This window comes from Procambarus clarkii, chromosome 50 (assembly GCF_040958095.1).
Source record: "Procambarus clarkii isolate CNS0578487 chromosome 50, FALCON_Pclarkii_2.0, whole genome shotgun sequence".
Taxonomy (NCBI): Eukaryota; Metazoa; Arthropoda; class Malacostraca; order Decapoda; family Cambaridae; genus Procambarus; species Procambarus clarkii.
In genome coordinates this window covers 5,170,552-5,182,483 of record NC_091199.1, presented here as the reverse complement: position 1 = coordinate 5,182,483, position 11,932 = coordinate 5,170,552, and the positions used below count along the sequence as shown (strand labels likewise).

The 11,932-nt window shown below is 46.7% G+C and overlaps 1 protein-coding gene across 1 annotated transcript in view; it reads left to right on the top strand.

Moving 5' to 3' along the window:
* LOC123772637 (zinc finger protein 585A-like) overlaps positions 1 to 11,932 on the top strand; it is a 146,527-nt gene that overhangs the window by 32,629 nt on the left and 101,966 nt on the right. Inside the window, exon 2 of the mRNA XM_069303368.1 lies at positions 3,195 to 3,271. The gene's annotated coding sequence lies outside the window, so the exon portion shown is untranslated. The remainder of the gene's footprint in view (positions 1 to 3,194; positions 3,272 to 11,932) is intronic.

Sequence of the window (11,932 nt, the reverse complement as noted above, 5' to 3'; positions counted from 1 at the left end):
TTAATTGGGATAATAAAAAGCTATTAAACACTGGTTTTAGAAATTATTTATTAATATGAAACTTTCAAAAGTCATGGGTCCCTGAACTATGACGACACACAGACGAAAGTGAGTGAAACCTCACTGTAAAGTGAGGTTTACAGTACAGTATTCTTTTATCTGTCCACCCTCACTCATCTTGTTTCATCACAGAAAATGTCTATAAGGAGATTTTACCACATGTAGCTAGGTAATCACGCTTCATCCTTTAAATTAATGTACAAAGATACGTGTGCCCCAAATCAGTGAACGAAAATCATGGAAACTCAGTTGTTCACTTGTGTGGATCACTGGCTGTGTTTGTGTGGACCATTTTGGCTGGTGTTTGGTTCATATGGTTCACTTGTGTGATCCAACTGCTTATGAAGGAATTATTAATTGTAATCTGTGATAGAATGAGAAAGTTTTCCACCACTCTGTGAACTCTGTCCCAAAATCGTAAGCTTGTGGACCACTTGTGGTCCACATGTGTGGTCCACATGTGTGGTCCACTTGTGTGGTTCACTTGTGTGGTCCACTTGTGTGGTCCACTTGTGTGATCCAACTTGTCATATGAAAGAATTATTCATTGTAATCTGTGATTGAATGGGAAAGTTTTCCACCAGTCTGTGAACTCTGTCTGGACATTGTAAGTAAATCCGAACATCCCTCGCTTCGGCGAACCATTGTTCGTCGAACCGGGTGAGTAAATTCGGCCTGAAAAGTGTGCGAACTAGCCGAACTAGCCGGAGATTCGTTGAATCGGGGTACGTTGAATCGAGGTTGTACTGTATTAACATTTTACCCGGAAAACTCACAAGTGGACCTAAAAGATAACGTTTTATTTCCTGCAAATGGCTTTGCATAATGCCTTTGTTTTGTACAAATACAACACAACTGATCAAAAAAAGCTAACATTGCTACAGTTCCACGAGGTGGCAAATTGGGCTCTATTGTGCTGGGACCCGGAAGATTGGCCTCAAACAGCAACAGTATCTCAACACTTGCGGCACGCTCCAGACATAAATGATGACACAGGTCCTGCCTATGCTGACGCCATGCAAACTCCTGGACCATCTGGTGTGAGGCGGCCCTTGTTCACTTCAACACCTCAAGCTGAAGCAGCAACCGAATCAGAACCTGAGATGTCTGGCACACTGCCATTTGACGAGACGGTTTTGTCAGATGACTCTGACTCTGACTCAAGCCGTTTATACTGGTAATGCTTCCCCCATATCATGTATTATATGCATATGTCTGTTTAGGGAATTTTATTCCGATCAATGTACAACCAAAAAAAACTGTGTGCAACAAGTATAAACTTGACAAACATAACAAAAGTAAAAACATTTCGTGTGTGTTTGACGCTCACTGATATGTTCCAGCGTTGTTTTATATTTGGCGCTATTCTATCTTACGCTTTGTTGATCTTTTTTACCTACGGGCTCATAGAACATTCTATCGCGAACACATTGACACAAAAATGAATGACGTACATAGAATAATAATGTCAGGACAGTGAAATAAGTATAAACTTTCAAAGCGCCGTATCGCACATGTGTCGTCCCGTCACCGATACCGGGTAACAATTTCACCACTTCCCACACTCTTGCGGGTGGGCCGCGATCATTATTCTACGTTTATATTCATATCACCGTGTTGGGAATTTCATTGCGAGTCCATTGATACCAAAATTAACGCTATAGGACAAGTGTGGAGGTGATAACAATCCCAAGAGTAAAAACATTTTGTTGCTGTTGGGCGCTCACGGCGAGTCATCTTCGTAGTTATTTATTTGGTGCTGGTATCCCTATACGTTTCGTGACTTTGTTTACTGATGTTCTTCTAGAGAATTTTATTGCGAACACATTGGTACCAAAATGAAATACGTAGCTCGAGAACTAAGGTCAGGAGAGTAAAAAGAGTATACACATTTTTGTTTTTACGCTTAAGCGACAAAAACGCCGCCCGCACATAACGCTTTTTTTTTTACCTTCACCGGGCGTGCGAAAGTGTTAACAGAGTCTGCCCGCTCTGTGAGCAACATTATTATTGCTACGTCTGGCAGGGGAGACGGAAACAAAAACACAGCAAAGATATAAGATACCTTGAATATAAGTATTGTTATCAATTAAGTATCCCTCTTACATAATCCAATCCTATCAGTTAATGTTCTAATATTATTTAATTAAGAACTCGCACAAAAATTATTCAGTGAGGGCCTACCACTATCAAAATACTGTACTTGAGTGACTGATCCCTGCATGAATATAAAAGAATCCAATTTGACCTCTGGTTGTGGCAAAGCCAATTAAGAACCCAGGGTTGAAACACTCCTCCCCCCTCCAGAGAAAACAAAATGTGGCTATTAGAATAGTAGTCATATTTTTTGTAAGATCATACAAAGATAAAAAGAAAAACATAGGTAATAAAAGAAATTTAAAAACAAACTAAAAAAAAATTCTGAAAGAAAAATACACAAAAAGGGAAAGAAATTTTTTTAACAAGGAATATTTAATGTCACAGGAGAATCTAAAAAAAAAAAAAACGAAAACATGACAGTTGGTATGTGGCTTCCTGCGGGTCAGATGGATGTTACTCAGGTAACGGGGACAGCTGTCACGTTTAGCCAACCGGTAAGTGGATAATGGTAAGGTTGAAGTCCTGTAGATATAACGCCCTCCTTAGGACCCGTTTATTTTTCTCTTTCATCTGATGGATAAAGACTAGTGGCTTGTGGTCCGTGTACACTTCCACTATATTAGCTGTGAGATATACTTCAAACTTTTTACAGGCTAATACTAGCACCAACACTTCTTTTTCTACCACTGAATAATTGCATTGAGCCTTGTCAAATTTCAAAGTACAGTAATAGTACACTGGATGGTCCACTTGATCATCCCCAGTTTGCAACAACACTGCACCAGCACCCGAATCAAGACGCGTCGACGTGAATTTTAGATGGCTTGTCGAATCTTGGATTAGCGAGCACTGGGGTGGAAGCTAAGATCGCTTTCATGTTTTTAAAAGCCTCTGCACAGTCTGGTGACCACTTAAATTTAACAGTCTTTTTGCAACAAGTTAGTTAAGGGAGTTGCCAACATGAAAGTTTTTGACAAAAACGTCGGTAGTATGCACACATACCAATAAACCGTTGTATGTCTTTCTTGTTCCAGAGCACTGGATACTGCAGAATGGCACTGATCTTATCTTGCCGAGGGAACACTTTTCCTTGGCCCACTTCATAACTGAGGTATGTCACTGTGCCTTGGCCAAAATGAAATTTTTTTGCGTTTAACATTTGCTTGCACTTTTTAAAGTTTGCACTTTTCAAAACTGTGAACAACTGGCATAACCTAGCTATGTGGTCTGCCCAGTTTCTATCAAAAAGCACTCTCATCTAAATACGCCCGACAATTTGGCATATTTATCAGCAGAGAGTTCATTAACTGCTGGAACATTGCAGGAGCATTCTGCAGTCCTAAAGGTAGCACCTGGTACTCGAAAACACACCATCGGGTGTTACGAACATGGTTAGTTGTTTGGCACGTTTTGTGAGTGGAATTTGGTAGTATCCCCTCGAGAGATCGAATTTCGACACAGGTGGCATTACCGATCTCATCGATGCAGTCTTCTAGGAGGGGCAGCGGGTAGGCATCCACGATGGTCACCTTGTTGATAGTCGGTGCATAATCGCCAGGAGCTGTCTGGTTTGGGAACTAAAAGGCAGGGCGAGCACTAAGAGCCCGGGCTCGGCCGGATAAGGCCGTGCTGGAGAAGGAAGTTGATTTCTTGCCGCACGATGGCCTTCTTTTCCGGACTCATCTGGTAGGGTTGAAGACGAATGGGGGTATTGTCCATCAACTTGACATTATGGAAGATGGCATCAGTCTGGGGTCTATCACTATCAAAATACTTGAGTCACTGATCCCTGCATGAATATACAGTGGCACCTCAATTAATGGGTTTAATCCGTTCCGGCACCGAGCTCGTCATGTGGAAAACTCGTCTTGCGAAACAACAACAAAACTGTCGTAAAAGGTGTTCGAGAACCAGCGGAAATGCTCGTTAATCGAGGAAAAGCTTGTTAGTAGAGACAAATGTTCTGAGAGTGGCTTGCTCGTTACTCGAAATGTTCGTAGATAGAGCTGCTCGTTAATCGAGGTGCCACTGTAAAAGAATCCAATTTGACCTCTGGTTCTGGCGAAGCCAATTAAGAACCCAGGGTCGTAACAGGCCCATTCCTATTCATCTGGGGTTCAGGGACTGGTTGGGTTTTGTGGTGGGGAGTCAGGATTACCACTTTCGTTGCCCCCTTTTGGCTTGAATCTGGCACCTCGCGTGTTCACACATCTTACCTGGGTCGTGGTGACCCATCTGTGTCCTCATGGTTCTTGGGGTTCGGGTCCTGGACTACCTTGACAACTGGCTGATGTGGGCTCCCAGTCAGTCCACTTGTCTACTCGCCAGGGGTTCTTTCCCAGCTCGCTGGGTTCGGGTTCCTGGTGAACTGGAGGAAGTCCCATCTGCTTCTGTTCTAGATTCAGATCTGGCTGGATCTTGTTTGGGACTCTCGGACCGCTTCCATGTTGCTACGGCTGCGGTCCGATTCGGCTGTTTCTAGGGTGGTCCCGGGTCACTCGGCGATTGCTCGAGCAGTTGTACAAGAGTTTGAACTTTGCCGTGCTGGTCTACCGCTAGGCCGGGTTTGGTTTTGGCATCTGTTCTGTTTCCTTCAGGGACTTCTCTATTCTCTCGTGATCGCTGGGTTGATCCTCCGGGGGCCTTGAGTCGGTTGCTGCATCGCCGGCTTCCTCTTCGGGATTTTCGGGGTTCAGTGCCTTGGAGCCTACCTGAGCCTTCGCTCGATGTGTTCACAGACGCGTCGTCTCTCGGCTGGGACTTTGTGACGAGCGCTCACCAGGCTGGCCAGGGGCGATGGGGTCCATCTTCCGTCAGGCTCACAGCACGGTGCGGAAGTTTGCGCCAATTTGGTTGTTGCTTCAGAGGGTTTGGGTCTCTTGGGCTTCAACCATTCGGCTCCATTCGGACTGTTCACCGGTGGTTTATTGCCTGAACTGCGGGGGGTTCACTGTCCAACGTCCTGGGGTACAGCCTGTGTTGGTACATTCCCCTGTTGACGGAATGGATGGTCGACGCCGACTTTTTCGTTGGCTCTGCTGGACGTACTGACTCCTGGAGGTGGACCTCTTCGCACTGGCGTGGTCTCAGCGTTTCCCAATCTGTGTGGTGCCCTGACTGCGAGGCCGTCGTGGTGGACGCCTTTCGGCAGGACTGGTTGAGGTGGGGTTACCTGTACTTCTTTCCCCCGGTTCAGCTGTGTCTTTGGGTTCTGGCTCAGTTGGAGTTCTACTATGGGAGAGTTGTCCTCGTAGCCCCTTAGTGGCCGGCCCAGCCTTGGTTTCATGCGCTCCTTGCTCAGTGTGCGAACCCAAGACGTTTTCTGCGGCTCTTCCTCTTCCAGCAGGTTGAACCGGTCTGATACATGGCTGGTTTGGTCTTCTCCTCTGCTCTTCAAGTCTGGTCTTTTCGATGTGGGTTTATTACCATTTGTATGGCGATCAGGTTATCTCAGGTGGCTGCATTGATTGTGTCCCACCTGAGAGCTTCGTCTCGGTGACAGTATGAAGTTTCCTGGCGTTCTTTCTGCCATTTTCTCTCTTGGTAGGTTGTCTTCTATTTCTGATGGGTTGTCAAGTCCTTTCTATCTTGACTTTTTTAGAATTGTCATTTGATTCCTAAAATTTTCACCTCATCTCGTGCAGCGCTGGCAGAGCTACTCCAGCTTGCATTCGGGGTGGATATTACTTCTGCCCCATTCTGTAAGCTTTCTCGTGCTTTGTTCAACTCCGGCCTGCTCATGCACTGCCTGAGCCATCCTGGTCATTGGACAAAGTGCTCTCCTCTCTTTCCTCTCCTCGGTTTGTGGTGGCCCCTTCAGTTTAAAATTGTTTTTCCAAGGCTCTGTTTCTGTTGGCATTGGCCTCTGGGGGTTGGGTCGGTGAGCTTCATGCTCTCTTCCAGCACAAGGGTTTCTGCTCTTTTGGTCTTGGTGATCAGTTTGTTCAGTTGCAGCATTCTTCTTTTCTGGGAAAGAACAAGATGGCTGCTTTCTGGAGGGGTCCTTGGGTCATTGATGCTTGGTTGGTCAGGCTGGTGGTGCATCATGTGTTGTGTCTGGTTGCGACTCTTCGCCGTTATCAGCACTCTCCCAGGTCGTCCGCAGAGTTATTAAGTCTAGCCAGCCTGCTGTCTATCTTTGTGCCTATGACGTTCGGAACTGTGCTGCTTTGGCTGCTGTGTTTGGCAACATGTCCTGGGCTGATTTTCGGGTGCGAGGATTTTGGAGGATGAACATGGTCCTGGCCGCCTGTTATTTGGTTAACGTTACTGCTCCTGGGAGTTCCTGTGTTGCTTTGGGTCGCAGGTTGCATCCAGTTGTCTCGACTTCACGTTGAGGTGTGTGTGGTGGCCACCTCCCGGGTAAGTCACTCTTTTCCTTATCTTTGGTTATTAAGCCGAAGCCGAAGAAGTTGAAGGGGGCTCCCGACAGAACCCCAGCGTTGAATGTAATGAAACACCATTTTCTGGGTAAGGCTTGGAGGCTCCTTGACACCCCTCCCTCCGGACAGCGGTTTTTCGCGTTTGATGCTTAGCTTCCGAACTGGAGTGCTGGGTAGCTGGCGCAGGGAGGTCCGGGGCTCCCCCCTCCCCCTCTCGGGGAGGAAAGGGCTGTGCGGACAAGCGACGCAGAAGTGGAGTGTGACATGGGTTTGTTTTCTTGGGATTGGAGGGAGTTCTGCCTCTTTGTTTTTTGTTGTATTTTTCTTACCATTTGGGGTTTTTGCTATTCCTACCTTTCTGGGTGCTTAACCCCGGTCGATGGCAGATAAGGAAAACAAGGGGGGGGGGGGGAGGTCCAGGGCCATTGTTCCCTGAAACCTCTCTGAGGGGACCAGGTTCTTGCTTGTGGTCCCCAGTAGGCTGAACTCCATAGACTAATGCCCTGGTCTAATGTCACACATTTGCCAGGGAGCCTCCGGGGCTCACCAAGAAAATCGCAATTCATTACATTCAACGCAGGTTTTTTGGAGCAGCTCCATGATGGCTTGGACATCCTGGCATCAGTCCTCAGGGGTAGCCGCCTTGTTATCTGCTGTTCCGACTTTGACGACTCTGCCCAAGTTGCTCAACCCCTTCTTTTGAGAGGCATTGGTGGCTTTTTACTTAGCCTGTGTTGTGTCGGCAGGCTGGGCTGGCCCTGGCTTTAGACCCAACATGGTCCTTAACCCTTTTGTCTTGCTCCCCCCTTTTTGCCTCTCCTTTTTCCTGAGTAGGCTGCCTGTCAGGTTATTTCGGAAGCTGTGATAGCATTTTAACACCTCAGTGAGGTTTTGTTACAAAGGGGTTCTGTCCCCCCCCCCCCTCTGCTCAGAGGCAGTGGTCCCACAAAATTTGATCTTGACTACTGTTTGTCAGGGTAGGCCTCTAGGATTTTCGAGCCCTTGTGCTTTCTTCTGTTGTTGGCTCCTCTACTCTTCGTCACCATTATGCTTTGCAAAAAGGTACTCACCTAGTTGTGCTTGTGGGGAGGTTGAGCTTTGGCTTTTTCGTCCCGCCTCTCAACTGTCAACTGGTGTACAGATTCCTGAGCCTATTGGGCTCTATCATATCTACATTTTAAATAGTGTTTGGGGTCTTCCTCCACAACATCACTGCCTAATGCATTCTGTTTGTTAACTACTCTGGCACTGAAAAAGTTCTTTCTAACATCCCTGTGGCTCATTTGGGTACTAAGTTTCCAATTATGTCCCATTGTTTACATACCACCCATGCTCAATAGTTTATCTTTATCTATCCTGTCAATTCCTCTGATAATTTTATAGGTAGTGATCATGTCTCCCCTAACTTGTGTCTTCCAGTGTCATGAGGTTTAATTCCAGTAATCTTTCCTCTTAGTTCATACCCCTCAGCTCAGGGATTAGCCTGGTAGCATACCTTTGAATACCTCCTGAGCAGGTACTCACCTAGTTGTACTCACGTAGTTGTGCTTGTGGGGGTTGAGCTCTGGCTCTTTGGTCCCGCCTCTCAACTGTCAATCAACAGGTGTACAGGTTCCTGAGCCTATTGGGCTCTATCATATCTACACTTGAAACTGTGTATGGAGTCAGCCTCCACCACATCACTTCCTAATGCATTCCATTTGTCAACCACTCTGACACTAAAAAAGTTCTTTCTAATATCTCTGTGGCTCATTTGGGCACTCAGTTTCCACCTGTGTCCCCTAGTGCGTGTGCCCCTTGTGTTAAACAGCCTGTCTTTATCAACCCTGTCAATTCCCTTGAGGATCTTGAATGTGGTGATCATGTCCCCCCTAACTCTTCTGTCTTCCAACGAAGTGAGGTTTAATTCCCGTAGTCTCTCCTCGTAGCTCATACCTCTCAGCTCGGGTACTAGTCTGGTGGCAAACCTTTGAACCTTTTCCATTTTAGTCTTATGCTTGACTAGATATGGACTCCATGCTGGTGCCGCATACTCCAGGATTGGTCTGACATATGTGGTATATAATGTTCTGAAAGATTCCTTACACAAGTTTCTAAAGGCCGTTCTTATGTTAGCCAACCTGGCATATGCTGCTGCTGTTATCCTCTTGATGTGAGCATTAGGGGACAGGTCTGGCGTGATATCAACCCCCAGGTCTTTCTCTCTCTCGGACTCTTGAAGTATTTCATCTCCCAAGTGATACCTTGTATCTGGTCTCCTGCTTCCTACCCCTATCTTCATTACATTACATTTGCTTGGATTAAACTCTAACAGCCATTTGTTCGACCATTCCTGCAGCTTGTCCAGGTCTTCTTGAAGCCTCAAGCTGTCCTCCTCTGTCTTAATCCTTCTCATAATTTTGGCGTCGTCAGCAAACATTGAGAGGAATGAGTCTATACCCTCTGGGAGATCATTTACGTATATCAGAAACAGGATAGGTCCAAGTACAGAGCCCTGTGGGACTCCACTGGTGACTTCACGCCAGTCTGAGGTCTCACCCCTCACTGTAACTCTCTGCTTCCTATTGTTTAGGTACTCCCTTATCCACTGGAGCGCCCTACCAGTTACTCCTGCCTGTTTCTCTAGCTTATGCATCAACCTTTTATGGGGTACTGTGTCAAAGGCTTTCCGACAGTCCAAAAAAATGCAGTCCGCCCACCCTTCTCTTTCTTGTTTAATCTTTGTCACCTGATCGTAGAATTCTATCAGTCCTGTAAGGCAAGATTTACCCTCCCTGAACCCATGTTGATGGGTTGTCACGAAGTCTCTTCTCTCCAGATGTGTTACTAGGTTTTTTCTCACAATCTTCTCCATCACCTTGCATGGTATACAAGTTAAGGACACTGGCCTGTAGTTCAGTGCCTCTTGTCTGTCACCCTTTTTGTATATTGGTACTACATTAGCAGTCTTCCATATTTCTGGTAGGTCCCCCGTTTCCAGTGACCTACTATACACTATGGAGAGTGGTAGGCAAAGTGCTCCTGCACACTCTTTCAATACCCATGGCGAGATTCCATCCGGCCCAACAGCTTTTCTCACATCCAGCTCCAATAGGTGCTTCTTGACCTCATCTCTTGTAATTTCGAACCTATCCAAGGTCACCTGGTTTGCTGCCACCTCTTCTAGTGCTGCGACATCTCCCTGTTCTATTGTAAAGACCTCCTGGAACCTTTTGTTGAGTTCTTCACACACCTCTTTGCCATTCTCTGTGTACCTGTCCTCGCCCACCCTAAGTTTCATCACCTGTTCCTTCACTGTTGTCTTCCTCCTTATGTGACTGTGTAGTAGCTTGGGTTCGGTCTTGGCTTTATTAGCTATATCATTTTTATACCTTTTCTCAGCTGCTCTTCTCACACTGACATACTCGTTCCTGGTTCTCTGGTATCTCTCTCTACTTTCTGGTGTTCTGTTATTACGGAAGTTCCTCCATGCCCTTTTGCTTTGCTCCTTTGCTTTCATACATTCCTTATTAAACCACGGATTCTTCCTTTGCTTCTCTGTTTTTTCCTGTCAGGCTGGGACAAACCTGCTTACAGCCTCCTGACATTTTTGGGTGACATAGTCCATGATGTCTTGTACGGACTTGGTTCCGAGTTCTGCGTCCCAATGTATATCCCATAGGAATTTATTCATTTCCTCATAGTTTCCCTTTCGGTACGCCAGCCCTTTGGTTCCCAGTTCTTTTTTGGGGGTGATAATTCCCAGCTCAACCAGGTACTCAAAGCTCAATACACTGTGATCACTCATTCCCAAGGGGGCTTCTAACTTAACTTCCCTTATATCCGACTCATTTAGGGTAAATATCAGATCAAGCAAGGCTGGTTCATCCCCTCCTCTCATTCTTGTCGGTCCCTTGACGTGTTGACTTAGAAAGTTTCTTGTTGCCACATCCAGCAGCTTAGCTCTCCATGTGTCTGGGCCTCCATGTGGGTCTCTGTTCCCCCAATCTATCTTCCCATGGTTGAAGTCTCCCATGATTAGAAGTCTGGATCCGTTCCTGCTAGCCACAGAAGCTGCTGCTCTCTATTATATTGATGGTGGCCAAGTTGTTTCTATCATATTCCTGTCTGGGTCTTCTGTCATTTGGTGGGGGGTTATATATGACTATTATTATTATTTTATGTCCTCCAGTTGCTATGGTGCTTGAAATGTAGTCACTGAAACCTTCACAGTTCTGAATTACCATCTCTTCGAAACTCCAACCTTCTCTTAGTAGCAGAGCTACCCCACCTCCTCCTCTCCCTTCTCTCTCTTTCCTCACTACATAGTAGCCCTGTGGAAACACTGCGTTTGTTATGATTTTCGTTAACTTTGTTACTGTGAGTGCTATTATGTCTGGGTTTTCTTCTAGTGCCCATTCTCCAAGTTCACTTGTTTTATTTGAAATCCCGTCTATGTTAGTGTACATCGCCTTGAAGCTCACTTTCTTCTGTTCATTTTCATGTCCCTTTCTTGGCAAGCATTCTGCTGGTGTGGGAAGCTGTTCCGTGGGTGAGAGGATCTGTGAGGTGGTTTGCAGGGTCTCAGAGGATTTTGGGGTGGGGGGTGGGGGTTGAAGGGAAGGGCGGACAGGTAGGGTGTGGGTTAAGGAGGTAGGGGGGACATGGAGGATACGCAGTGAGGGGGGAGGGATAGGGAGGGTCTGGAATGAAGGGGAAGGGGGGACAGGGGGAAAAAGGTGGGAGGGGGGACATGATGGGAATGGGGAAGGGGTGTCAGGGTCAGAATGGGGTGGGGTGGGAGGGAGGGTTGGGTGGGGGCAGGTAGGGTGAGGGGAAGGGAGGGTTTCTGTGCAGAGGGGGGTGGTGGTGTGGCCCCCCCCCCCCTCTGGTGTTGCTGGGATGCTGGTTTTGGGTTCTCCTCTTGTCTCTGGGACTGTTGTGTTGAGGGCTGTGATTTCCTGGTTTGCTCCTCTCTCCCTGCGCTTCCTCCTTGCCTCTGCTGCCCTGGCTCTCTCCTCCTTCGTCCTGTCCCTCTGCAGGAATACTTTTTTGTATCCCTCCATATGCTGCAGACGACTCTTCCTTTCGAGAATGTCCTCCTTTGTGGTTTCGTTTGTAAACACCACCTTTACAAGTCGGTTTCTGCCCTTGTTGTACCAGCCCAACCTGAAAACCTTCTTTATGTTATGTACAGCCCCTTCCATCTGTAACCCCTTCAGTAGCCCATGTACTGCCTCTCTATCCTTGCCATTCCATTCTTGCCTGTTGGATCCTTCCTGTTCTTTGATGCCTACAACTACCACTGATCTTTGGTGGCTGAACAGGTGGCTCTGTTCGGGAGTTTTTGAGCTATACATTTCATGGTTCGCCCCTTTGACAGGTCGGGCACAATTTTCTAGTTCTTTGTC